This window comes from Pristiophorus japonicus, chromosome 13 (assembly GCF_044704955.1).
Source record: "Pristiophorus japonicus isolate sPriJap1 chromosome 13, sPriJap1.hap1, whole genome shotgun sequence".
NCBI classification, from domain to species: Eukaryota; Metazoa; Chordata; class Chondrichthyes; family Pristiophoridae; genus Pristiophorus; species Pristiophorus japonicus.
Window position 1 is genome coordinate 29,963,875 of NC_091989.1, and position 27,685 is coordinate 29,991,559.

Below are 27,685 nucleotides of genomic sequence, written 5' to 3' on the forward strand. Positions count from 1 at the left end.
GCACAGAAACAAGAAATTATAGCTGTGAGAATCTGCCATCTGGCTAAGCCTGGGTCCAGTAAACTGTGTAGGAGCTGGCCCTGAGCATTTGAATCTTATGAGTAACTTTGCACAATTTAGACAGTACTTAAGGGAGTGCTGCACTGTTGTAGGTGGCGCCCTTTGGATGAGATGTCTGTTCCGGTGGTTCACAGTGTTAAAGATCCTTAGGCACTATTTGAAACGGGGCAGGGAGTACTGGTCAACATTTCTCCCTCAACCAACATCACCAAAAATAGATTAACTGGTCATTCAACATCGCTGTTGGGATTTGCTGTGTACAAAATGGATGCCGTGTTTGCTCACATAATGAGGTTAACAGCACAATATAATTCATTGTATGTGAAGTGTTTTGGAACATTTCTGGCACTAGTTGATACGGGGTGGGGGGGTTGTACATGGGTTATTTTGCATGTGGGGTTATGTGGGGTCGAGTTTTTGCTTGGAAGTGGAGCAGGTTGGATGGGGATTGTGAGTTGGCTGTGCAGATGGATGAGTGGGCCGACTGTATAATCATTAATATTAAAGCTTAGCCATTAAAACCAATATAAAACAGTATTGATTGAAATACTGTGAAATGTTTCTGAAAACCGACATTTTAGAATTTTAGAAGAAAAACATGTTTCAGAAAAAATAAGGCTTGTGTTCGATTTTATTATCGTACCATTAACAGCTTTTTATTTCCAGATTTAAAAAAAAACTGCATTCAAGTTCTCAATCTGCCACGATGGCATTTGAATTCGTATTTCTGTATTTTAGTTCAGGTTTCTGGATTGCGAGTTCAGTAACACTACCACTACACCACCATCCCCCCTAACTGCTTTTAAAGTTAGGAACTTACTGTATTGAAGCATAGGAATAGAAGAGTATTGATTCAAAGCATGAAATGTTTCACAAAAGTAGTATTTTTTTAAAGTGAGATCATCATTGTGAGAAAATATGGTTTTCTAATTAAAAGTATATTAAAAAAATTAGCAACTGTTTTGAAATGTAGGAATAGGAGAGCAACCCAGGAACAGGGTTAAGGTTAGTGACAGGCCTGCAGGGAGAATGGAACCATTGAGTAGAAAAATGAGGGGGCTTGGGAGTGAGCTACATTGGAGGCAAGAATGAGGGTGTGGAGGAGTGGTCAATGAGCGACGGTGGAGTTGGCAGAAGCAGGACATTAGCTCGGGGTTGAGTTGGCTCGCGAAGGGAGCTGTGAAGCAGCTAAATAAATGGGGTTTGGGTGAGATTAAAGCAAAAGGAGTAGTGGAGGATCAGAATGATGGCCTAGGAATCAGGTTGGCCAGCTCAGTGAGAACCTTGTGGAGCCGAGTGGAGCTGTGCTGGCAGACATTGGGGCACGCAGGTTGGAAGGTATGGGCACAAATGGAAATCTGGGGGTAGTAGGGGTGGAGGGTGATTTTAAATAAATAAGTAATTTATTAAATGCAGTAAGAGTCAACAACCCCACCCCTGAAAAATCTGTGTAAAAACAAGATGGTGATGGAGTTGGGGACAATCTACAAATTTGCTCCATATTTACCTGATGGTCACTGCCTGTAATTACCTCGTGATGATTGACATAAGAAAATTAAATGGAAAATGTGAACATAGGTATTTATGAGAAAATTTGACACGGAAGTGTGAATAGGAAATAAGGTTTGTACACCCTAATGTGTGTAAATTAAAGATTTTTTGGTAAAATCTAGATGTGATAAAGTGCTACATAAATGCAGGTAGTGCCCTCATCTGTATCTTGCTTTTTTTGCTGTGAAAAACCTCTCTATTGACAAGTGCCGAACTAATGCTTGAATGTGGATGGGCAGCATGTAGTATTACACATGGCGGATTACCTGTGTCTATGGAATATTGAGCTCTTTCACCTGTAGCTACCTTTATGCTGCTAATAAGTTTAGGTTTGTTGATGAGCTTAGTTCTGTTCCATTTAACCAATTGTTTCTATTTTGTAAATCAACAAAGCAAAACCCATTTTTATCAGATATAGGTATTAGATGGTCTTGGGACCAGTATGTGCAATGTAACCGTCCCATGTAACTTATTTTCTATGATTTGTGGAGTAGTGACTCACCAGGCGATCTCTTGCGTATATTATCCTGTAAAAGCATTTGTGCCCTCTGAGCAGATAATACATGGACCGGACTGTATAATAAGGGGAGGGTAATGTTCAGATATTGCTGCCCTGAGACTGGAATAGTTACACAGGTTCAATGTAAAAGCACCATAAGTGGAGAATCTTTGATTAAAAACTGATTACCGCGTTCCTGAGGGTGGCTCAAGGGGCAGTGGATGCCACTCAAAGATGGAAGGTGAATGGGAACATCAAATATAACTGCACCTAGAGTAGGTGAAGTGTTTGGATTGGACTGCCCAAGGAGACGATCATGGCCTTAGGATATCAGTAATTTAAAGGGAGAGTTGGACGGGCATTTGGTGAGAAAATCAATTGTGATTGTAGGTAATGAATGGTGTATTCTGTTTTTGAACAGTGTGGCTGGCCAGATGGGCTGAAATGGTCTTTCCTGGTCCTGTTGCTATGTCCCTATAACTGGGAGCAATGTGTGCAGACTGTCGTTAATATGCAGCAGTACAGTGCGGATGGGAGAGCTTATTCCTTTATTCCTGCCTGGCCTCCGCTTACATTGATCAGAAAGTTAGGGGAGAGGATGGTGGCTATAAAGGCACAGTGTATTGGCACTACAATGTCCAGTATCACACGCACAATCTGGAGATTTATTTCTAAATGCACTCCAAAAAGCTATTGGTTGTGAGACAAAATGTGTGGATATTGTAGGCTGACAGACGTTACCCCAGTACATAGGAAGCGACATGGCCATTTCTGGACAGGCGTATGAGGTATACAGGCCCAGCTCCCTGTATTCTTGATTTTCTGTAACTGTGTTGTGTGCTATATTGTTCAATGATTATAGCAGGTGATTAAGTTTAGAAAGTAGTGAAATTGCATTGAATACTTTGCTGTAAAAAAAAATGTATCCAGGTGCTTCACAGTGTGGGAGTTGAACCAGATCAGCAGTTTGAGATGGTGACTGAAAGTAAAGTCAGTTTTAAGGTGAGTAGAGAGTTCCTGCATGTGACTGAGCTGGCTGAAGACTGCGGCACCTGTGGGGGAGGTGGAAATGTGCACAATGGCTCAAGTGGCCATGTGACTGTGGTACAGGTCGAGTAGCGATTGCAGTGTCTGGTGTTGAAAAGTAATGGAAAGGGAAAGAGTTTACATTGTGGGTGTCATGTATTCAAATATCATTGTAACCCATGTATAAGCTGACCTAAGTTGTACACCTTGAGAACATTGACCACAAGGGGGTGAACTTGTGGGAGACACCCCTAACCTGGACTTTCAAGCATAAAAGGGGAAGCTCCACCTATCTTCATCACTTGAGGTCTTGGTAATAAAGGTAACTGGTCACAGAGTGACCTTCTCAAGTATGGGCCTCGTGTGCATTTATACTGTATCATAAGGACATATCAGTGGGGGAGTAAACTATAAACTAGCGAGAGGATATTGTCATCCCGACAAGATAATTCAGATGCTCATGCAAGTCCTCCATTTTATTTGCGAGTTCAGAAATGAACAGCAACAAAGGCCTGAATATTCAGTGTGTAGATCCAGTTTAATTGCAATCACTGCAGACTGAGGAGGGAATGGGATTCAGTTACTTTTGAACTGGTCGGCCTGCTGTCCTGCACTTTGCACCTTTGACTTGATTGTATTCTGTATACTTTTTTTGAATAATGCACCTAAGGAATGTGTAAACATTTGTGCTGAATTATCTTTTTATGTTTTCATCATGGAGGCTAACATGTGGTTATGGTTTCCAAAAAATAGCCTCCCACGTTGTACTGATGAGCAAGTATCAGCTTGTGGGCAACTCTCTTGCTGCTCAGAAATGCAAACTGGAAACCTGGGTTGTCATCTGAGGAGGTGAAGGTTACATACAGTTCACACACAGCCAGCCACACAGGGTGGTACTCAGAGTTTATATCATAACAATGTGGAGTGATGGATTCAAAACTCATTCTGTGCAGTCATTCATTTGACGAGGGCAATGCATTGAACTGCAGCTCCAGCATTTTGAGACATTTTTAGATAAAAGCCATATTAGCTGCCTGAATGAATTCAAAAAAGTATTTGCTGACATAATATACGAGGTGGAACTGGAGGCAACTAACTAGAGTGGGACTATCCATGTGCTGGGAACATTGTACCAGCGACCCATAGTTTATGCAATCTATTGTGCCCTGGTAACACCCATGTAGTTGACGGTTAACTGTACATTTGAACTTCTTTGTATTAGAAATGGTGTTAACAGACAGCAAGAGTGGTGTATGAAGTTAGAAACACGCAACTGGCCGTTCGGCCCAACCAATTCATGTCGGTTTTTGCTCTCCATGCAAGTGCTCATCACATTTACCCACCCTGTTCCCATATCCCTTCAACTTCTAAAAGGCGAGAGGCTAGTAAATGTTGGTATTCAGAGGGATTTAGGTGCCCTTGACCATGAATCACAAAGTTAACATGCGGTTACAGCAAGCAATCAGGAAAGCAAATGGCATATTAGCCTTTATTGTAAGGAGGTTGGAATACAAGAGTAAGGAAGTCTTACTGATTTGGTGAGACTACACCTGGAGTACTGTATACAGTTTTGGCCTCCTTACCTAAAGAAGGATTCTCTAGATTGATTCCTGGGATGAGAGGATTGTCCTATGAGGAGAGATTGAGTAGAATGGGCATATATTCTCTGGCATTTAGAAAAATGAGAAGTGATCTCATTGAGACATATAAAATTGTTACATGGCTTGTCAGGGTAGATGCTGAGAGGCTGTTTCCCCTGGCTGGAGAGTCCAGTACTAGGGGTCTTTGGGCCCAAATTTGGTCCACCGGTTTTTCGGCGCACTCACGTGAGATGCGTCAACTTCCTAGGATCAAAACGGTGCCAAAAAGATGTCCCCGGATTCTGTCGACTCTCCCGGGGTTTGGCACGGCGTGGCGAGTCCATTGGGGGGGCGGTGCTCGGACCCTGCGCCTAGAAGAGTGCTGGCAGCTGTTCGCCTGTGCAGTAGAGCATTCGCGCATGCGCAGTAGCTCCCCCATAATGATGATGCAGCGTTGGACCCAATGCGTCCTGCCCATATCCCGGGTCGAGTGGCCTGCCGCCTTACCAGGCTGAGGCTACAAGAAACAGGGTGGTGGGGGAGGGGGGGTGGTAGAAGGAAGGAAGGAGGGAGGAGAGTTTTGATGGTGGGGGCGGGAGGAGGAGAGTTTTGATGTGGTGGTAGGGGGGGATGATAACTGTGTAGCCAGTAATTTTAATGAGCTTACTCAAGACTTTCCTTAACCCTGTTGATGAAAATACTTTCCTACGAGCAGGAGGTACGTCAATTTTTTATTTGGATGTTTTGAAAAAATTATGTAAATATGTTTGGCCTCTTTACTACTTTTATTTTTGTAGTTTAAGCTTCCATGAATGCTTCTGTTGTATAGTAAATTAACTTTGCGAAGTTTGTCAGTCCTTTATAGCTGTTTGATCCTAGTCACATTCTTTAGTCAAGTCATTAAGTACCTACTTGCACTGATTTCTTAACTCTCCGCAAGGGTTTTCTGTGCGGCCACAAGTGGCCACATACGCTGGCCTGTTAGTTTGGAGCAACTATTAGCTGTGCAAACTGGCTTAAATGGCCAAAACTGGCGTAGGTGGCTGGTAACGCCTCCTTTTGAACAAAACTAAAGTAAACTAAAAAAAAATCTTAACTAACTTACTTACACTGGCGCAAATTGAATGTGCAAAATGGGGATTTTTAAGATTCTCCAGAAAAATCAAGTTGCTCCAAAAAAAACAGAGCAACTCCTGGGTAATTTTGGGCCCTTAGTCTCTGGATAACGGATTGGCTATTTAGGACTGAGATGAGACCTTTTTTTTCCACTCAGAGGGTGGTGAATCTTTGGAATTCTCTACCCCAGAGTCCTGTGGGTGCTGAGTCATTGAGTATATTCAAGATAGAGATCAATAGATTTTTGGATACTAAGGGGATCAAGGGATAGGGTGGGAAAGTGGAGTTGATGTAGATCATCAGCCATGATAATGAAAATGGCAGAGCAGACTCAAGGGACAGTATGGTCTACTCCTGCTATTATGTTATGTTATTGTGTTCTCTTCCTTCATCTAGGAAGAATGTTAACAGTTTCTGCCTCAACCAGTGACCCTTCATTGCTCTGTGTGGATTTTCAGGATTTATACAGAATCGCGCAGCTCTTTATTCCTGGGATAAACTTGTGTGCCTTGTGTGCTCAGTACTGTCATCATTGGACATTATAGGGCAGATTTTCCTAACCCCTGCCCACTTTGGACCTGGGCAGGAGTGATGAGTAAGGACAATGCATTCTCCTGGCCCGGGTGCACCAAGAGCTCCTGTTTGGGGCCATTAACACATGGCACAGACCTGCCCTCTAGAAGGGCCTAGCACCTGCTTAAGAAACAAGAAATGCCGTCATCATTATAGGCAGTCCCTCGAAATCGAGTAAGATTTGCTTCCACTCTAAAAGTGAGTTCTTAGGTGACTGAACAGTCCAATACGGGAATTACAGTCTCTGTCACAGGTGGGTGGGACAGACTATCTTTGAAGGAAAGGGTGGGTGGGACTGGTTTGCCGTTCTCGGCGAAGAGACTCGAGGTGCTCAGCGCCCTCCCGGATACACTTCCTCCACTTAGGGCGGTCTTTTGCCAGGGACTCTCGGGTGTCGGTGGGGATGTTGCATTTTTATCCAGGAAGCTTTAAGGGTGTCTTTGAAACATTTCCTCTGCCCACCTTGGGCTCGCTTGCTGTGTAGGAGTTCTAAGTAGAGCTTGCTTTGTCAGTCTTGTGTCAGGCATGCAAACAATGTGGCCCGCCCAATGGAGCTGGTTGAGTGTGGTCAGTGCTTCGATACTGGGGATGTTGGCCTGGCCGAGGACGCTAACGTTGGTACGTCTGTCCTCCCAGGGGATTTGCAGGATCTTGCGGAAACATCGTTCTCCAGCGATTTGAGGTGTCTACTGTATATGGTCCACATCTCTGAGCCATACAGGAGGGCGGGTATCACTACAGCCCTGTAGACCATGAGCTTGGTACCAGATTTGAGGGTAATTTACACCTGGCATAGGCCTGCCCTCTAGAAGGGCCTAGTACCTGCTAAAGAAACAAGAAATACCAGTGTATCTGTAGCCCACTCGGGCCAGGAACTGTGTGGGACCTTGGAAACTGGCTGCTAATGGAGATCAATAACAAGCTTAGTTCTGAGTATCCTGATTTGTGAGGGGGGTGCGGTGGCAATGGAAGATGACAAAACAACCACTTGCTGCCTGTCATTTCCCCGCCCAAGGATCCTTCAGCTTGAATGCCCCTCCTGCTACATTGCATAGGATGATCAGGCCAAAACTTGTTGGCTCAGACACACTCTCTCCCCCTGCCCCCATGAAAGCCCCTGAAATACCAGGGCAGCTCTTATCTGTTGGGTCATAGCCAGAGCATGAGCTCACTGTCAATTGGGAATTGAGGGTGCGGAGGCTTACAGTGAGTTCCAGAGCTCATGTTTCAATTATACAGGGAGGGCAGTGAATCATTTAACATTTGATGGCAAACTGAATTTAGGCAGCTAACAGATTTAACAGCTGAGAATTGCTGGTGATGGGAATCGGAAATTAAGGGAAACCTCTTTCTCTCTCATTCTTTCTTTCTCCTTTTTTCTTTCTCTCTTTCTCTCTAGTTTGTATGTTTCTCATGCTCTGTCACTCTCGTGCGCTTTCGCTCTGTCTTGCTCCCGTGGTCTCTCGCCCCGTGTCTTGCTCCCGTGGTCTCTCGCCCAATGGGTCGCTCCCACCGTGATATTATTCCATCTTGTGTGTTCACTGTTGCTTTCAAGTTTGTGCTCTCTTTTCTCCCTCCCTCCTCCCTATTCCAATAATTGCTCCTGTAGATTTGTATTTGTTGCATGCTGGTATTAGTGTCTGGTGGCCCCACAGGCTCAGTATCGAGCCCTACTATTTGATAATGAAGATGCTTTGTTGGAATCTGTATCCCATTCAGAATTATTACTTGAATCTATCTCATGAATCTGGGGATATAGTTGTATTTGAATAAATATTTGCGGGGTATGTAGATGTTTAATACTTTAATCTTTAGGTGCCACAATGCAGAGAAGCTTTGCTAATTACTGCCACACACACTGGCTTGTTACTCCAATCGATGGATCCGCGTTGCTATGAACTGTAATTCACATCTTTCTATATTATCACATAGCTCATGTGTTAATAATTAGAATTTGCTAATGTGTCTGTTAATGGGGCTTTCATTTGTGTTGCTGTGAAGAGTGCTGAAATACTTAGACTCAGAGCTGGAGGTGGTGCTGTAGCAACTTAAAGATCCCATGACACTATTCAAAGCGGAGTAATGCCCTGGCTACATTCCTTGCTCAATGTAAAAACACATTTGCTGGACAAAAGCAGTTCAAGATGTTTGATATTCAATGCAGAACTCTAATTGTAAGGAGCAATTACACGAGGCCTGTTTGATTCTATCAAATTGCAAAATGTTTGAATATATGAGTAATGCAAGAGTGTTGCAGGGTTTTTGAATGGCCCGGGTAACCCCACACACCTTGTGCTTAAAAAGGGTTACGTGTTTCTTCATCTTGTGAACCTGGAGATTTGTTAATGTGTTGATACTCTCCAATAAATTTTCTTCCTGTGTTAAAGACGGAAGTGCTTTCGCTTTATGAAAACTGGCAAGTTGTTTCTTGGTTTGCTGCAATATAGATCTATAATGAAGTGTCCGTCTAGAATAAGTGCTCAAATCATGGACAGAGGCTTGAGGCCACAACCGTCGGACTCTGAGTGCTAACAACTGGTCCAGGCTGCGCTAATGGATTTGTGGATTACATTTGAGGTTTTAATCAACCAGGAAAAGTTGAAACTTATACTTGTTCTGCAGCCACATCATGGACCAATATACAAAAGGAATTCTCTTTATTCCATGCAGCAACCTTGTCAATTGTGAAAGTGTAAATGATACTGAGCATTGTCCTGATCTCTCGGCTCAACAGTGACCACTTCTATGCTGCACTTGTGGTCACTATTTTGGATAGTTGATTTGCGTGAGGAGGCTGCTTGATTTAGGAAGAATTTTGTTAACTTGGGTATGGTTTTTAACTAGTTCAACCACTGCCGACTATCTGATCTTCTGAACCCTGCTATTGTATCTGATTTTCTGAACCCTGCTATTGTATCTGATCTTCTGAACCCTGCTATTGTATCTGATCTTCTGAACCCTGCTTATTGTATCTGATCTTCTGAACCCTGCTATTGTATCTGATCTTCTGAACCCTGCTTATTGTATCTGATCTTCTGAACCCTGCTTATTGTATCTGATCTTCTGAACCCCGCTATTGTATCTGATCTTCTGAAACCCGCTATTGTATCTGATCTTCTGAACCCTGCTTATTGTATCTGATCTTCTGAACCCTGCTATTGTATCTGATGTTCTGAACCCCGCTATTGTATCTGATCTTCTGAAACCCGCTATTGTATCTGATCTTCTGAACCCTGCTATTGTATCTGGTCTCTGAACCCCGCTATTACATAAGAACATAAGAATTAGGAACAGGAGTAGGCCATCTAGCCCCTCGAGCCTGCTCCGCCATTCAACAAGATCATGACTGATCTGGCCGTGGACTCGGCTCCACTTACCCGCCCGCTCCTCATAACCCTTAATTCCCTTATTAGTTAAAAATCTATCTATCTGTGATTTGAATACATTCATTGAGCTAGCTTCAACTGCTTCCTTGGGCAGAGAATGCCACAGATTCACAACCCTCTGAGAGAAGAAATTCCTTCTCAACTCGGTTTTAAATTGGCTCCCCCGTATTTTGAGGCTGTGCCCCCTAGGTCTAGTCTCCCCGACCAGTGGAAACAACCTCTCTGCCTCAATCTAGTCTATCCCTTTCATTATTTTAAATGTTTCTATAAGATCACCCCTCATCCTTCTGAACTCCAACGAGTAAAGACCCAGTTTACTCAATCTATCATCATAAGGTAACCCCCTCATCTCCGGTATCAGCCTAGTGCATCGTCTCTGTACCCCCTTAAAAGCTAGTATATCCTTCCTTAAGTAAGGTGACCAAAACTGCACCCACTACTTCAGGTGCGGCCTCACCAACACCCTGTACAGTTGCAGCAGGACCTCCCTGCTTTTGCACTCCATCCCTCTCGCAATGAAGGCCAACATTCCATTCACCTTACTGATTACCTGCTGCACCTGCAAACTAACTTTTTGGGACGGCCACACTAGTCTGAAAATGTCTGATTTTGGAAGCTAAGCAGAGTCAGGCCTGGTTAGTACTTGGATGGGAGACCGCCTGGCAATACAGGCTGCCACCACAGGCTGCTCATAGCCCCACACATTCATACTCCAAAATGAGTTTCATGCACAAGGACCCCCCAGGGCCCTCTGCACCGCAGCATGTTGTAATTTCTCCCCAGCCAAATAATAATCCCTTTTACTGTTTTTTTTTTTCCCCCAAGGTGGATGACCTCATATTTTCCGACATTGTATTCCATCTGCCAAACCGTAGCCCATTCACTTAACCTATCTAAATCTCTTTGCAGCCTCTCTGTGTCCTCTACATAACCCGCTTTCCCACTAATCTTTGTGTCATCTGCAAATTTTGTTACACTATACTCTGTCCCCTCTTCCAGGTCATCTATGTATATTGTAAACAGTTGTGGTCCCAGCACCGATCCCTGTGGCACACCACTAACCACAGATTTTCATCCGGAAAAGGACCCATTTATCCCGACTCTCTGCTTTCTGTTAGCCAGCCAATTCTCGATCCATGCTAATACATTTCCTCTGACTCCACGTACCTTTATCTTCTGCAGTAACCTTTTGTGTGGCATCTTATCGAATGCCTTTTGGAAATCTAAATACACCACATCCATCGGTACATCTCTATCCACCATGCTCGTTATATCCTCAAAGAATTCCAGTAAATTAGTTAAACATGATTTCCCCTTCATGAATCCATGTTGCGTCTGCTTGATTGCACTATTCCTATCTAGATGTCCCGCTGTTTCTTCCTTAATGATAGCTTCAAGCATTTTCCCCACTGCAGATGTTAAACTAACCGGCCTATAGTTAACTGCCTTTTGTCTGCCCCTTTTTTTAAACAGAGGCGTTACATTTTTATTTGAATGGGGAGAAATTACAACATGCTGCAGTGCAGAGGGACCTGGGGGTCCTTGTGCATGAATCCCAAAAAGTTAGTTTGCAGGTGCAGCAGGTAATCAGGAAGGCAAATGGAATGTTGGCCTTCATTGCGAGAGGGATGGAGTACAAAAGCAGGGATGTCCTGCTGCAACTGTACAGGGTATTGGTGAGGCCGCACCTGGAGTACTGCGTGCAGTTTTGGTCACCTTACTTAAGGAAGAATATACCAGCTTTGGAAGGGGTACAGAGACGATTCACTAGGCTGATTCTGGAGATGAGGGGGTTACCTTATGATAGATTGAGTAGACTGGATCTTGACTCGTTGGAGTTCTGAGGGGTGATCTTATAGAAACATTTAAAATAATGAAGGGGCTAGACAGGATGGAGGCAGAGAGGTTGTTTCCACTCGTCGGGGAGACTAGAACTAGGGGGCACAGCCTCAAAATACGGGGGAGCCAATTTAAAACCGAGTTGAGAAGGAATTTCTTCTCCCAGAGGGTTGTGAATCTGTGGAATTCTCTGCCCAAGGAAGCAGTTGAGGCTCGCTCATTGAATATATTCAAATCACAGATAGATAGATTTTTAACCATTAAGGGTTATGGGGAGCGGGCGGGTAAGTGGAGCTGAGTCCACGGCCAGATCGGCCGTGATCTTGTTGGGTGGCGGAGCAGGTTCGAGGGGCTAGATGGCCTACTCCTGTTCCTAAATCTTATGTTCTTATGTTCTTATTAATGTTGGGGAAGTCCAGAACCAGGGGTCACAGTCTAAGGATAAGGGGTAAGCCATTTAGGACCGAGATGAGGAGAAATTTCTTCATCCAGAGAGTGGTGAACCTGTGGAATTCTCTACCACAGAAAGTTGTTGAGGCCAATTCACTAAATATATTCAACAAGGAGTGAGATGTAGTCCTTACTACTAGGGGGATCAAGGGGTATGGCGAGAAAGCAGGAATGGGGTACTGAAGTTGCATGTTCAGCCATGAACTCATTGAATGGCGGTGCAGGCTCGAAGGGCCGAATGGCCTATTCCTGCACCTATTTTCTATGTTTCTATTAGCTGCTTTCCAATCCGCTGGTACCTCCCCAGAGTCCAGAGAATTTTGGTAGATTATAACGAATGTATCTGCTATAACTCCTGCCATCTCTTTTAATACCCTGGGATGCATTTCATCAGGACATGGGGACTTGTCTACCTTGAGTCCCATTAGCCTGTCCAGCACTACCCCCCTAGTGATAGTGATTACCTCAAGGTCCTCCCTTCCCACATTCCCGTGACCAGCAATTTTTGACATAGTTTTTGTGTCTTCCACTATGAAGACCGAAGCAAAATAATTGTTTAAGGTCTCAGCCATTTCCACATTTCCCATTATTAAATCCCCCTTCTCATCTTCTAAGGGACCAACATTTACTTTAGTCACTCTTTTCCGTTTTATATATCGGTAAAAGCTTTTACTATCTGTTTTTATGTTTTGCGCAAGTTTACTTTCGTAATCTATCTTTCCTTTCTTTATTGCTTTCTTAGTCATTCTTTGCTGTTGTTTAAAATTTCCCCAATCTTCTAGTTTCCCACTATTTCCCCTATTGTATCTGATCTTCTGAAACCCGCTATTCTATCTGATCTTTTGAACCCCGCTATTGTATCTGATCTGCTGAACCCCACTATTGTATCTGCTCTTCTGAACCCCGCTATTGTATCTGATCTGCTGAACCCCACTATTGTATCTGCTTTTCTGAACCCCGCTATTGTATCTGCTCTGCTGAACCCCACTATTGTATTTGATCTTCTGAAATCCATTATTCTATCTGGTCTTCTGTATTTAGAGCTGATCAGTTTTTGCATTTGATTATTGCTTCATTGTATGAAATCAGGTAATTAACTACTGGCCCCTTCAAAAGAGTGAGATGTGATGTTGTAAAACGGTCTCTTGTGCAACCAGATTGGGATCTCAAAGGAATAATGCAGGCACATGCCTTTCTCAGACTTGCTTCCCCCTCCCCAAAATCGGTTTTACACTCATCAAGTTAAGGAGCTTTACTCTAGCGAGGGAACTTTATTCTGTTTCTAACCCATGCTGTACCTGCCCTAGTAGTCCACACTGTCCCATCAAATACTCCCAGGGCAGATCCAGCACAGGTTAGATGCAGAGCAAAGCTCCCTCTACACAGTCCCATCAAACACACCCTGGGCAGGTACAGCACGGGTTAGATACAGAATAAAGCTCCCTCTACACTGACCCATTAAGCACTCCCAGTCAGCTGCAGGATAGAAGGGAGCCTTAGCCCTAACCTTCAATGAGACTCCACTACAGCAGCTAGAGATTTTGATTTTTTTCCCCTACCAGCTGGTCTGAGTGAGATTATAAATTTAGTAAGAAGTTAGAGATCTTTAGTGCTGTGGACTCGTGTCCACTAAGATTTCCCAAACTAATTTCACATTGTTCGCTTTGAACTGTCAAAGTGGAGGTTTTGATGCCAGCAAGCTGCACTGGATCTGAACCTACGCATGAGTGCGCTGAATGATGCTTTTAAAGGGAACTGACCAAAAAACGCACAGCGCTATTTTGGATAATGACTCTACTTGGTACCTGGAGGTTGAACTATATTGATGAATGAATTAGAAATACTATACCATATCATAACGTGACATCGAGTTTATTAATGTTTTGTGTGTCCTATTTGTGACCTCTGCAGAAGTCTCTCTCTGTTTCCGGGTTTGACCGTTCATGGGTTGTATAAATAGCATCATGGAGTGACGCATGTACTGGTCAGCTCTGGTGCCAGCGTGTATCTCGTTCCCTGCCTTGTATACCCATGCTGCTGTAGCTACACCCAGCCTTCTGCCATTCTAGATCAGACCACAAGGACGTGGGCGAGTTGATTGACTTTTCTTCTAATTTGTTCCAGCCTTGAACTGCTCGTCATCTGCTCTGCACTAACGTGGTGGAACAGAAGCCATGTTCTAGTGGTGCATTGTACCGCATGTAGCTTGCTACACCATGGAAAGGAACTCTTTCTTCAGTTAACACTTTAATTCCTGTTGAATTAAGGTTGCAGCATTAACATTGTGATTTTTTAAAAACTTACTTTTTTTTTGTCTTTGTGGGTTGCTTGGGCTACTGTGTTCTGATGGATTGGCAGAACAGATGAGGGATTAGGTGCCACTTATCCAATTATTGGGTCAGAGGGTCAAATGACATTGACTGTTCAAAGCTGTGCTAATTAACAGCAGAGCATCTGCATTCCAAATACACTTCATTACTCTGTGAAACTGAAGGGCTGAGGGAGGCTTTACAGATTAGGATTACTATCTGGCTGTCCTGGAGATGTGTCAGGACCTGGCAGATTGTTGTGAACTTTTATCGATTTACAACTTGAACACAAACCCCCCTTCACCAGCAAGTAATTACGCTTCTAAAATGTCCGGTTGTCCAGAAGCGATATTTGGTACTGGCTGGATTGTTTTTTTTTTTACACAATTGGACAGTAAAAGGATAATTGGGAAGTCATCATCATCATAGGCAGTCCTTCGGAATCGAGGAAGACTTGCTTCCGCTCCTGAAGTGAGTTCTTTGGTGGCTGAACAGTCCAATACGAGAGCCACAGACTCTCTCAGGTGGGACAGATAGTCGTTGAGGGAAGGGGTGGGTGGGACTGGTTTGTCGCACGCTCTTTCCGCTGCCTGCGCTTGATTTCTGCATGCTCTCGGCGTAGAGACTCGAGGTGTTCAGCGCGCTCTCTGATGCACTTCCTCCACTTAGGGCCAGGGACTCCCAGGTGTCAGTGGGGATGTCGCATATTATCAGGGAGGCTTTGAGGTGCCCTTGTACCGTTTCCGCTGTCTACCTTTGGCTCGTTTGCCGTGAAGGAGCTCCGAGTAGAGCACTTGCTTTGGGAGTCTCATGTCTTGCATGCGAACTATGGCCTGCCCAGCAGAGCTGATCGAGTGTGGTCAGTGCTTCAATGCTGGGGATGTTAGCCTGGATGAGGACGCTGATGTTGGTGCGCTTGTCCTCCCAGGGGATTTGTAGGATCTTGCGGAGACATTGTTGATGATATTTCTCCAGCGTCTTGAGGTGTCTGCCGTACACGGTTCATGTCTCTGAGCCATGCAGGAGGGCAGTCCTGCAGACCATGAACTTGGTGGCCGTTTTGAGGGCCTGGTCTTCAAACACTCTTTTCCTCAGGCGGCCGAAGGCTGCACTGACACACTGGAGGTGGTTTTGGATCTCATCGTCGATACCTGCTCTTGTTGATTGGAGGCTCCCAAGATGTGCCGTGGATCTTGATGACTGTGGGACAGAGCTGTGCGGTGAGGACAGGCTGGAGGAGGATCGTTGTCTACGGATGTTTAGCGTAAGGCCCATGCTTTCATACGCCTCAGTAAATATGTCGACTATGTCCTGGAGTTCAGCCTCTGTATGTGTGCAGACGCAGGCGTCAACAACAGTGGTTGGGGTAGTCTACAGGAAAAATGCAGGGAACAGCGCCAGCCCTTATACATGGCCGCCTTCGATCTTACAAAGGCCTTTTACACTGTCAACCGCAAGGATCTATGGAGCGTTCTCCTCCGTTTCGGATGCCTCCAAAAGTTCGTCCCCATCCTCCGCCTGCTCCACGACGACATACATGCAGGCCGTGATCCTTACCAACGGATCCATCACAGACCCAATCCACGTCTGGACCGGGGTCAAACAGGGCTGTGTCATCGCCCCAATCCTCGTCTCAATCTTTCTGTCATGCTCCACCTCACCGTCAACAAGCTCCCCGCTGGAGTGGAACTAAACTACAGAATCAGTGGGAATCTGTTCAACCTGCGCCATCTCCAGGCCAGATCCAAGACCACCCCAACCTCTCGTCGATAATTGGGACGTATATAATAGCTAAACGCTCCTCTTCCTGGAAATATTCAACCGGTCAGGCAGCCTTTGTGGAGAGAACAGAGTGCTTAATGTTTAGGGTATGAAGCCTTTGTCAAAATATGAGGGACATGGGACCTTTCTGGTCCTCATGGCTTAGCTGTTTATTGATTTGACCAATGGAGCTATCTGCGATCTCGTGGATGCAGGATCTACAGATACCTATTTCAGTCGTGTTCTCTGAATAGAAGGATATGCTGATATAGGGTAAAATCAAGTAGGGTGGGGGGAGGCTTGTGTGGAGCATAAACACCGGTACAGTCCATTTGGGCCGAACGGCTTGTTTCTGTACAGTAAATATTATGCAATAAGTACTTTTGCATCGGTCTTTACTAAAGACCGATATTGGTGAGGTGGCAAATCCTGAAGTGGTTGAGAGCGAGATGAGCGATATTGTGATGGATAAAAGAAAAGTTTTAGTTAGTTAAGCTAAATGAATCCAATGCGTCAGGGTCTGAAGGGAGGAAATTGCAGAGGCCCTAGCAATGCTTTTTCAGGCTCTATCGAGTGTGGATCTTTGCCAGAGGACTTGAAAGTGGCCAGTGTAGTCCCAGTTTTAAAAAGGGAGACACAGCTACTCTGCATAATTACAGGGCAGCTAGCGTAACATCTGTGGGTGGGAAAAGAATCCTTCATTAAGGATGAAATTACCATGTATTGAAGTAAATAGAAAATAGTTGCAAGTAGCCAGCATGGATTTCAAAAACTTCACAAGCCTCATAGAATACTTTCAGGAGCTAATGGACATTGAAGATGGGGAAGTGCAGTGGATGTGTTGTACATGGATTTTCAGAAAGCATTTGACAAGGTACCGCAAGGGAGATTACTAGAAAAGATTAAGGGTTATGGAATTAGGGGGAGGATAGGAAACTGGATTAAAATGGATTAGAAGGGATAAAACACTGGCCCAGAATTTCCTAAAATTGTGTAAACTGCAAGTTAGGGAGAACTTTACATCTGTCTGTCGTGAATTACGCCAACATTTCGTGAGATTTTATTAGCTTACGCTGGAAGGTCAAACCAGCAGAAATCAGCATAAACAATAGTGTCTCAAAGAAAGTGACAAACTTACGCTTATTTTTTTAAAAGATGAGACTGGGAAATGTTGATACTCAGAGGGACCCAGGTGTCCTTGTACACGAATCACAAAGTTAACATACAGATACAGCAAGCAATTAGGAAAGCAAATGGTATGCTATCTTTTATTACAAATAGATTGCAGTATAAAGTATTCCTGCAATTATATAGGGCCTTGGTGAGATCTGGAGTACTGTGTACAGTTCTGGTCTCCTCACATAAGGATGGATATACTTGCCTTTGAAGGAGTGCAACAAAGGTCACTAATCTAATTCCTGTGATTGGGGGGGGGGGGGGGGGAAATTGTCCTATGAGGAGAGATTGAGTAGACTAGGCCTATATTCCCTAGAGTTTAAAAGAATGAGAGGTGATCTCATTGAAACATCAAAATTCTTACAGGGCTTGACTGCGTAGATGCAGGGAGGATGTTTCCCCTGGCTGGGGAGTCTAGAACCAGGGATCACAGTCTCAGAATAAAGGGTTGGCCATTTAGGACTGAGATAAGAAATGTCTTCACTCAAAGGGATGAATTTTCTACACCAGAGGGCTGTGGATATCAGTCATTGAGTATATTCAAGACAGAGATTGATAGATTTTTAGATATTAAGGGAGTGAAGGGATTCGGCGATGGTGTGGGAGAGTGGAGTTGAGGTCGAAGATCAGCCATGAATGGATGAATGGCCTATTCCTGCTCCTATTTCCTATGTTCTCATTCCTTTATGCCCCTCTCCATTGCTGGAGATTAAAGTTTGAAGCCATCATACCACCAGTTATACATATTAGGCACAGCATGTTTGAGGAAATGCAATTGTGGAAGTTTTACAATTAAAATGGAAATTATTCTGATGTCTTAAAGATGTCTTCAAAGATACAGGAAATACATTGTAGATCTCAGTGAAGAGAAAATTTAAAAATATTGCTTTAAAAAAAGAGACTTTTTGCAGAGGCTTTGTGGAATCAGCGTAAAAGACCGAGGCAATTTGAATACTGTGAAAACCGGCACAACTCACTTGCACCTGACATTCCTCCAAATTTTGCGCCAGAAATCGACTTTACGCTATTATTTAGGCACTAGTTTTCAGGACAGTCTGGAGCAACGTAGGAGTTAAGATTATCAGAGTGATGATTGACACTTGATGCCCTCTGAAGTAGCCGAACAAAGCAACCTGTAGTAAAAGCAACACCATCCCACTACCACCTCGGGGGAACGGGAGGGGAGTGATAATCTTGGCCTTGCCTGTACCCCCCACATCCTGAAAACCACTAAAACAAATTCAGGGCTGAACAGACTCCAGCTTTTAACTTGAATTTCAAAGATGCTCAGGCAGACCTGGGAACACTGAAGTTGATTGGACAGGATGCATTTCTGTGGAAGTCAGTTGAGGATAGGCGTAACTCTGATGCCCTTTAGGTTCAAGTATCAACAATGCTGCCAAAACCTGCGGGATCATATCTGGAGGGGAGGAATCCTCCACCCACTTCAGTTACTGAGATGCAGTGATGTCAAGTATACTTTTATTTAGAGCTGTCAACAGGACTGCGAGCAGGATTACGTCCTCCAGCCAGACAGGAATCTGGTCTAAGCTGAGTGACAGCTTGAAAGATAAACCAATACAGCAGAGTAGGCCGAGCAGTGTGAGGTAACTTAGGAATAAAATGCAAGCTGTTTTAGTAAATCCGTGCATCTTGAAGTGTTGTGGTCAGATCGGAAATTCTGTTGTGTGTGTTCCACAGTGCTGCTCCAGCCCTACTGTTTAAACGTACTGCGAAGAACAATTTTGTTGGCAATAAAATTTCATTCTCTTTATAGGTTAAAAATCACCAACTTTAGCTGGAAGAATTTTGCTGGGGGTGATGCATCATTTAGCGAGAAGCAGAGTATGTTAGAACTTTTAAGAACCAGAATGTTTAATTTCAACATGCTGAAAGTATTTTCTAGAAAATGTCCTTTTCTCAGAAAGGAGAGTTGGGCAGAGAAGCATTGGAGTGGATTTCTTCATTCATTCTTGGGATGTGGTGTTACTGGCAGGGCTGCATTTATTGCCCATCCCGAATTGCCCTGAGAAGGTGGTGGTGAGCCACCGCCTTGAACTACAAAATACAGAGGGACTTGCAGTTATCTGTTAAGTTTTATTATTGTCCAGCGATGCCCTCGCTGTGATAAATAACTGAGGTTTCACTGTGGTGCATTGGAGAGTACAGTTTAGGTACAATACTGAATTCTGCATCATTTTACTTTGGACTGTGTTTACTGGCTGTTTGGAGTCGAGAGACTCTGAACGTGACAGGAAGCCTCACTGATGAAGTGGCAGTTTCTGAAAATGACTATAAAGGTCAGAGCTTGGCACCAATTGCTCATTGTGGTGCTTGGTAAATATAGTGTCGGGGCAAGAGAAGATGTGTGTTTGCAGACGAGTTTGTGGGACAGAGCAATGACTGAGAGCAATGGGACAGGGCAGGAAGTAGTAACAATAGGATTTGAAATCACCCAGTGGATATGTGCAGTTGTGACCTGGAAGCATAGTCCTTCTCAGTTACTAGCTTTGCTTTCCTAGTTGTGCTTACTGAGGAGTTTGAAGATTAGGTTTCTCCATAGAACTGTAGATGTTTAAAGCACGGAAGGAGGCCATGTGGCCTGCCTTTTCTGGAGCATGCAAAACTCTTCACTTTAAAAAATGCACCATTGGAGAAATAATTTCAGTGCAGCATGGAATTATCATTAAACTGTTCCCTGGCGTAGATATACTGATCTTTTTAAATTCAATCCAATTTGGTAAATGTTTTCAGCAAAAAGACAGCAATTAAAGTTGAAGCAATCTTCAAAATGACCATGAAACCAGGGATGACTACCCTTTTCAGGATGTCTGAGTGACTCGGTCTCCCTCTGTTTATCTGGGGCAGATTAATTTGGTCTACCTCTGTTTATCCAGGGCAGATTAACTTGGTCTACCTCTGTTTATCCAGGGCAGATTAACTTGGTCTACCTCTGTTTATTTGGGGTGTAGTGACTCGGTGTCTCTATCTCCTGTTTATCTAGGGTTGAGTGAGGAATTTGTACTTCCTGAGTGGGTACAGTTAACTTCACAATGGGGACCATTCTTCAGCAGGCACCAGGTATGGTCCAGTAGACACTTTCCCCCTCTCTTTGGGTGGGTACCCAGTCTCCGGGATCTGGAAAATAGGAATTTTCTTAAAGCTGTGTCGCACAAACAATACATGGTCAGTTGCACAAAATAGGATGCAGTATCCCATCATAACTGATTAAGCTAAGCAAGGAGTCTCTCAATTCTGAGCAGTTGTTTGCATTCTGTATCCCTTGGTTATCTCGGGTGTTACTTTGTATTTAAAAAAAAATTCAACTATATTTGATCACTGGGACAGGGAGACTGTGTCAGGGAATGTCATGCTCTTATATGCTACAATAGGCTGGCTGTGAGGCAGCAGAGAGCAGAGCCAGGTGTTTCCCCACAGCGTGCTTGCTCTTCCTGCTGCCAGTGTGTGTCAGCTTTGCACTGTTCTATGTCAGTAACAATTCCTACCTGCACTGCATTCTGTAAATGAAGTGGAATCTACTCTTGGTGCCAGATGAATACCGGGATTTTTATATATAGATACTGGGTCAGATAAATAAAAACAGATTTTGACAGCTGGCTTCATTAGAACCGTGAACTGGTTAGTTTTCAGTCAACAGCAGCGTGGTGAGCTTGTACGGGTGCTTAAAATAGCCAGGTTTGCTGCAATGCAGCTATGACTGGCTGGGCCTGTGGTGAATCTGCACTGTGTGCCCGAGACTGTACACGTGGGAAATGCTCCTAATCACAGACTGCTGTTTACTTACGCAGTTTCATTGTGTTGAATACTGTCTTTCAGCCTGTCACATTCTCTCATATCTGTGGGTGGTTTGATTGAAAGCGATGCAGGTTTTATTAGATTCATTCTACCCTTTTTTTTAAAAAAAAGGTTAATTTCTCTACTTCGGATCTTTCTCCACCCACATTGACAGCCTCTCCCAGGTCTCTGCTTGTTGTTTTTGTGGGGGCTTGCAGGCCAGATACAAAGTTTAAATCATTGTTTCCATTAATTAAAATGTATCTCAAGCTGTGATCTTGTGGTCCGATTTAGGATTTGCCAACCAATGAGATAACAGATTTTTCTGAACGTCCAGAGGTATAAAATTCAAACGGGATAAAACAGCGAGTAAGAAATAAATCTGTGGGTTGTGGATCGGTGGCTTGGGTGTCCCGCGAGTGATGGTGGTTGGGGGGGGGGGGGTTGTTGTGTAAGGGAAGGAAGGAAGGAAGAAAGAGGAGGAGGAAATAAGAAAGAAGAGTCCTGGGCTCTCCTGGTACAGGAAGTGCCCAATTCTGCCTCTCCCAGTGCAGTGCACTAGAAAGGATCTTGTTTCTCTTGTGTTTTTGTGATGTGTTCTGAAGTGGATTAATGTCAACCTTCTGTTCTTCTCCTGTGTAACAAGAAATGTGTGCTAGTCCCAGGTTTTGGACCTGCGAATAGGCAGATGAATAATTGCTCTCTGCCGTGTACACTTGGACGTCACAGCTCAATTGAATGCTGCTGTGTTTCCTCAAAACCTGAGCGGACCATTGTGTTGTGAACTGCACTGAGAGTGCTCGAAGATATTTCTGACTGTTTATCTGCAGGCACATCAGGGCCTAACTGTTCAGGAGCAATAGATCAAATGTTCCCCAGGCGGCCCTTTGGTTTGATTGTAATCACCTGTATCTGGAGCTGCAGTGGCTTGTACAACATTTCAAACATCTGTCTCCACTTTACTTTCTGTTTCCAGTTCGTTTTCACCTGAGGGCAGCAGGTCTCTCCCACAGGATAGCTTGCCTCATAAGGTAGATCAAATCATTTTGAGTCAGAGCATTGTACGTTCACGTTCCATTTCAAAACCTGAGCATATAAATATAGACTGACCGCGACACGAACCGTGTGTGGGCCGACGGTGGCATGGTGGAGGTGTTGTACTTGGATGAGACATTAAACTGGTGCCTCATTTGCCTGTTCAGGTCACTGTTAAAAGTTGTAAACAGATCAACTTGCCATGTATCAGTATACTCTCGATGAGATCTTGCGCACAAATAACTTTTGGTATTTGCCTATGTAAGTCATTTAACGTCATAGTAATTCATCGATGTGCTTTGAGACTTTGCTGAGATGTGTTATGGCACTTTAAAAAAAATCCATGCTGGTTGGGTGCAGGTTAAGTGTGTGTTTATAGTTCAGTTAGATCAGGGCCTTTCGTGTTCCCTGATTCTGTTTTCCTTATTCCACCTCCAAAATGTGTTCCTCATGGTAACAACTGGAAGCATTGCCTGTTGTCCATCTGATTCTGAGCGATACGCAGTCTGATCAGCCTTCTAATCTTTATTGATTTGCATCTCCTTCATTGCCATTGATTTATTGCAGCATGGATTCACCACCAGGATGATATTGGTGATGGGGAACTAATTGAGATGAGACTTGAGATAGTGGGGCTATTCAAATTGAGCAGAGAGGCTCATGAGAATGTAGAAAGTATTCTGTACTCTATAACTAGTAGGAGTACTTTCCGTATAAATGTTAAATATCTTGTGTCTGCCTACAGTTCCTGTCTACAAAACTTACTTCCTGTTGTTTGTCTCTTTTTACAATTTTTCTCATTATAGATTCCTGTGTTCACAATTTTAATGTAAACTTGTCCCGTGCCAGTGCTGACACCATAGTCTCCATTTTGTATCTCCCAATTCCCAGTCTGCACTGCAGAGAAAATCCTCGGCCAACCACCTTCACTTTTCTGCTTCCCAAATTGCTGTAAGTTTTGCTGCTTAATTATAAATAATATAAAATTAAATGAGGACAGAATGAATGACTTTAAACTGGTATTTAGTACCTGGGCCTGGCGTCTGGGTTACTTTATGGAATCACTCCCTGGTGTACCTTTAACCTAATTCTATCATTCTTTTGTCATTGGAGTCTTGCTCTGACTAAAGCAGAGATCTGTCATGCTGGTCTCTGGAGGCAGGAGAAATCAGTAAGACAAAGATTGCCTGTAATGTAGGCAATTGTCTATTTGTTTCTTGATGTACAGATGGGAGTGCTTTTACATAAAGTAGTTCCTGTATGCCTCCTTTAACCACTTACTAAATTATGGAACATACTAGCACAATAACACAGGTTCCATTTGGGCCTTAAAAGAGGAGTTTGCCCTGATCCCTGATGGTCTGTAGTTGATGTGTAAAAGCATGTCGTACTAAGCCAGATAGACCAGAAGGTGCCATGTTTGATTCCAAGTCTGTGGGGAACTTAGCTGATTGAAGTCAAGGCAGCAGTCAGTGAGCTACAGTTGGACTGAGCACCCCTGGGTTAAGAGGTCTCTGCCAAGGTCAGCCAATATCAGCCAAGGTCTCTGATGCAGCTGGGCTGTGACACTCCCCACAGTTGGCATAGCTGTGGCATGTGCTAATGTGACCGGCACCTTTGAACGAATACCCCAAAGTCATTGCTTTGAGAGCAAATTGTAAAAAAAAAAGTAGACAGATTTGTGATTCAGAAGGGAATATGTAATTGATGCAGAGGAAGTTGAAATCTGGTCAGTAAAGTTGCTTAAATATTGAGGTGCACTGGACAGGTTGAGTGGCTGTTCAGAGTCATTATTTCTTGTTTTAACAAGTAGTGGGTGTTGTAGCCAGCCTGGTTATGGTAATGCGAAGGAGGTGGTGGTGACTTGAGCTGTAGTAGAATGTACCGTGATGCTAATTGTCAAACACTGCGTGACTTTCTGCGTAAGCAGAGACAGGAAGCCTGAAACCACTGCACAGTTAGAATTATACAACTCGTTTGGCATTGCCTTACAGACAACTTCAGAGCCTGGGATGGCTCTCCTTATCATACGAGACGTTGTAGCAACCAATACACCAGCTCCAGATGACTTTTCTGGTGTGTCTGTGTGATTTTTTTTTTAATCCAATTTCGTTCCAGATCAACTCTAACGCCAAAGATCACTTTGCGCCAATGTGTTTGATCTTAGGCCAAAAGGCCGAGAGGCGAAGTTGCACCGTTCCTGGAAATATGCAATACCAGGTCGGTGCATGGAGTGGACGGGGCATGCCCCTGATCCAGCTCCCTGTCCAAAAATCAATTCAATATCATGTCCCCATAGGGGATATTAAACTGATAAGAACAGATACTACACTTGATCTGACCCCAGTGCAGCTGACCAGCTAACACAAGATCTCGGGTCAGGGCAGGCATTAGAATGTGAATCTTGAATGTGCTTTGCTGATGCGAGGCAAACTGTTAGATAGCTTCTTGTACAGAAGTGTTGGGTTAGAGAGGTTACTCTGCAGAAGTCCCCTGCCTCCCTTTGAGTCTCCCACATGCTGGGAGATTTGTAGTGGGCAATGCTGAGGAAAGGGGAAATATAAATGGCTCTATTCAAATATGGCTAAATGGAATCTTACAGCACAGAAGGATGCTATCTGGCCCCTCACACCTTTGCCAGCTCTTTGAACGAACTGTTCAATTTAGTCCCACACCCTTGCTTTTTCCCCATAGCCTTGCAAATTAGTCCTGTCAAGTAAATATCCAATTGCCTTTTTAAAGTTCCTGTGGAATCTGATTTCCACCAACCTTTCAGGTAGTGTGTTCCAGATCTTAACCCTCTGTGTGAAGATGTTTCTCCTCATTACCCCTCCAGTTCTTTGGCCAATTCTTTTAAATTTGTGACCTGGTTACTGACCCACTTGTCAGAGAAAATAGTTTCTCCCTACTTGCTCTATCAAAACCCCTCATTTTGAATACCTCCATTAGGTCTCTCCTTAACCTTCTCTGCTTGAAGGGGAACAATCCCAGTTTCTCCAATCTCCCCACATAACTGAATTCCCTCCTCCTGGTAAAGCTCCTCTACCCTCTCCAGGGCTTTGGTATCCTTTGTAAAATGGGGTGCCCAGAATTGTACACAATACTCCAGCTGAGGCCTAACCAGTGATTTCTAAAGGTTTAGGCATGACTGACTTGTTTTTATTCAATGTCCCTATTTATAAAGCCAAGTATCCCATATGCTTTCTTCACAATGGTCTCTAGTAATGTTCCACTATTGATATTAGACTGATTGGCCTGTAGTCACCAGGTTTATCCCCCTCTTTTTGTTTTATACAGGGGTGTAACATTTGCAGTCCTCCAGTCCTCTGCCACCACTCCAATATCCAAGGAGGATTAAAAAATTGTGGTCCGAGCTTCTGCTATCTTCACCCCCGCTTTCCTCGGCAACCTGGATGCATCCTATCTGGATCGACTGACTTGTTAATTTTGTGTAACGCCAACCTATTTAGCACCTCCTTTCTATCTATTTTTATCCTATTTAATATCTTTACTCCCTCCTCTTCTACTGTGACATTAACTTCCTCTTTTGTGAAGACAGATGTGAAGAACTCATTCAGTACCTTACTTGTGCCATCTGCCTTCACAAGATTTCCTTTTTTGTGCCTAATCGGCCCCACAATTATCCTTTCACTCTGTCATTTTATATGCCCTTTACAACCTTGACCCCTGATGGAGACCCATTTGCCAAAGCCCCATGAGGACCTGGATTAAAGTACCAGTGTAAGCCTGGCATTGGTCTTTGAGGGCTATCAAGGTGGCTGACACATTGGAAATCCCCCTATGTAGGTCCTCCCACAAGGTTAAAAGTAGATGTTGGTTACATAGCCCATGAGGAAACTGAGATTTGGGAATGATGGCTGCAGAAAGGCATTAGTAGTTGCTGAGATATGACAAAATGTGCATATATATATATATCCAGAGAGAACACCTCCGCAGGTCGGGCCATAAAAGAGCTGGAGCGTCGGGCCCTGCAACATTGTGGCCCCCCCCCCCCCAACCGACCTGCGAGAGAACACCTGGAGCATACCAGTATAACTTCCAACGCGAGCTGACACAAGTGGGTGACTTCATCAGGACCCAGGTCGTTGTTTGGAGCGTGGGCGGGAGCATCGGCGGGGCTCTGATAAAGCAGAGGAGTGGGAAGATCGTGGCAGCGAGTGATCGAGGTGGAGGAGTGTTGAGGGATCGTGGCTGAGATTCGGTGTGTGATCGTGGCGGAGGTTCGGCGAATGTTTGGTGTGGAGATGTGGTGGAGGTGCGGCGAGTGTTTTGTGGCAGAGGAGCGGTGAGAGATCGTGGCAGAGGTGCGGTGAATATTTGTGGCAGAGGAGCGGCGGGAGATCATGGCGGAGCTGCGGCAAATGAGGGTACGGGGCCCAGAAGAGCCGAGGGCCCAGGGGCAGCACGGGGCCTGCCCACACTGCGATGTGTGTGTGCACTAGGTCCATGCAGCAGAGCAGGTCTCCAGTCATCCTGGTTAACCCTTGCCACTGGATGAAAGCCTAGCTCTGTCAAGCCCGTGTGGTGGCTGATGAGCAATGGTCACCACATGTTTTTAAAAAAATTCACGCACGGGTGTCTTCCACCCTTTTAACTGGAGTTCAGGACCGGAATATCGGGTCCTTCATTAAAACATCTGTGAACTCGTGGAAGCAAGTCATCCTTGTTCGAGGGACCGCCTATGATATATATCCAAGGCTCAGTGCCTACAATCATTGAACTCCAGATGTTTGATGGGATATCTTGTCATGCTCCCTCGACTCCACTCCACTAAATTCCTGACCACCCAACTTCCATTCCTAGCCCCCATGCGAGCTGATATTTTAAATGGTTCCCTTTCCTCAGGCACTGTCTGAAACTGTCACCAGTCTTCAAAACTGCCATCATCAGCTTCTTAAAAAACTCACTCTCAACTCTGTCCTAGCTCACTTCCACCCCATCACCAACTTAACTTTCCTCGCAAGTCTTTTAAGGTGTTGTTCCTTCCCATATCTTTCCACTCGGGTTTCAGCCTTCCCACCGTACCAAAATGACCCTGATCAAAGTCACAAGCAAAAATCTCTGTGATTGTGATCACTGTACAATAACCTGTCTCAGCCTTTATGACCTGTTTTTTGTCTTTGAAATGTGTGGCCACACATCCTCCTCCAACGCCTCTCCTCCATTGTCCAGCTCTACAAGATTACCTTGCCTGTCCCGTTGTGGGCAGAGCCTCTCCAGCGCTGATGATGTTTCCCACCCCGCACTGTCACCACACGAATTCCTCAAGGAATCCAACCGTGGCCCCCTCCTTTCCCTCGTCTGCATACTGCCCCTTGGCAACATCAGCCCGAGAAATGGGTCAGCTCCACGTACATGTTGGTGATGCCTCGCTCCACCCTGCAACCATAGGGGTTAGTTTTATCATTTGTTTTGAATTGCTGTAACTTAGAGCTGGCACAGACACATTGGGCCCAAATGGCTGCCTCCTGTGCTGTAAACTTCTGTGGTTCTTCGGTACAACTCTCA

At 44.4% G+C, this 27,685-nt stretch overlaps 1 protein-coding gene and 1 pseudogene across 3 annotated transcripts in view; one reads left to right on the forward strand and one right to left on the reverse strand.

The window, feature by feature from the left end:
• The window catches only part of sbf1 (SET binding factor 1), a 163,625-nt gene that overhangs the window by 35,446 nt on the left and 100,494 nt on the right, over window positions 1-27,685 (forward strand). The window lies entirely within an intron of this gene.
• Window positions 24,341-24,520, reverse strand: LOC139279084 (U2 spliceosomal RNA; annotated as a pseudogene).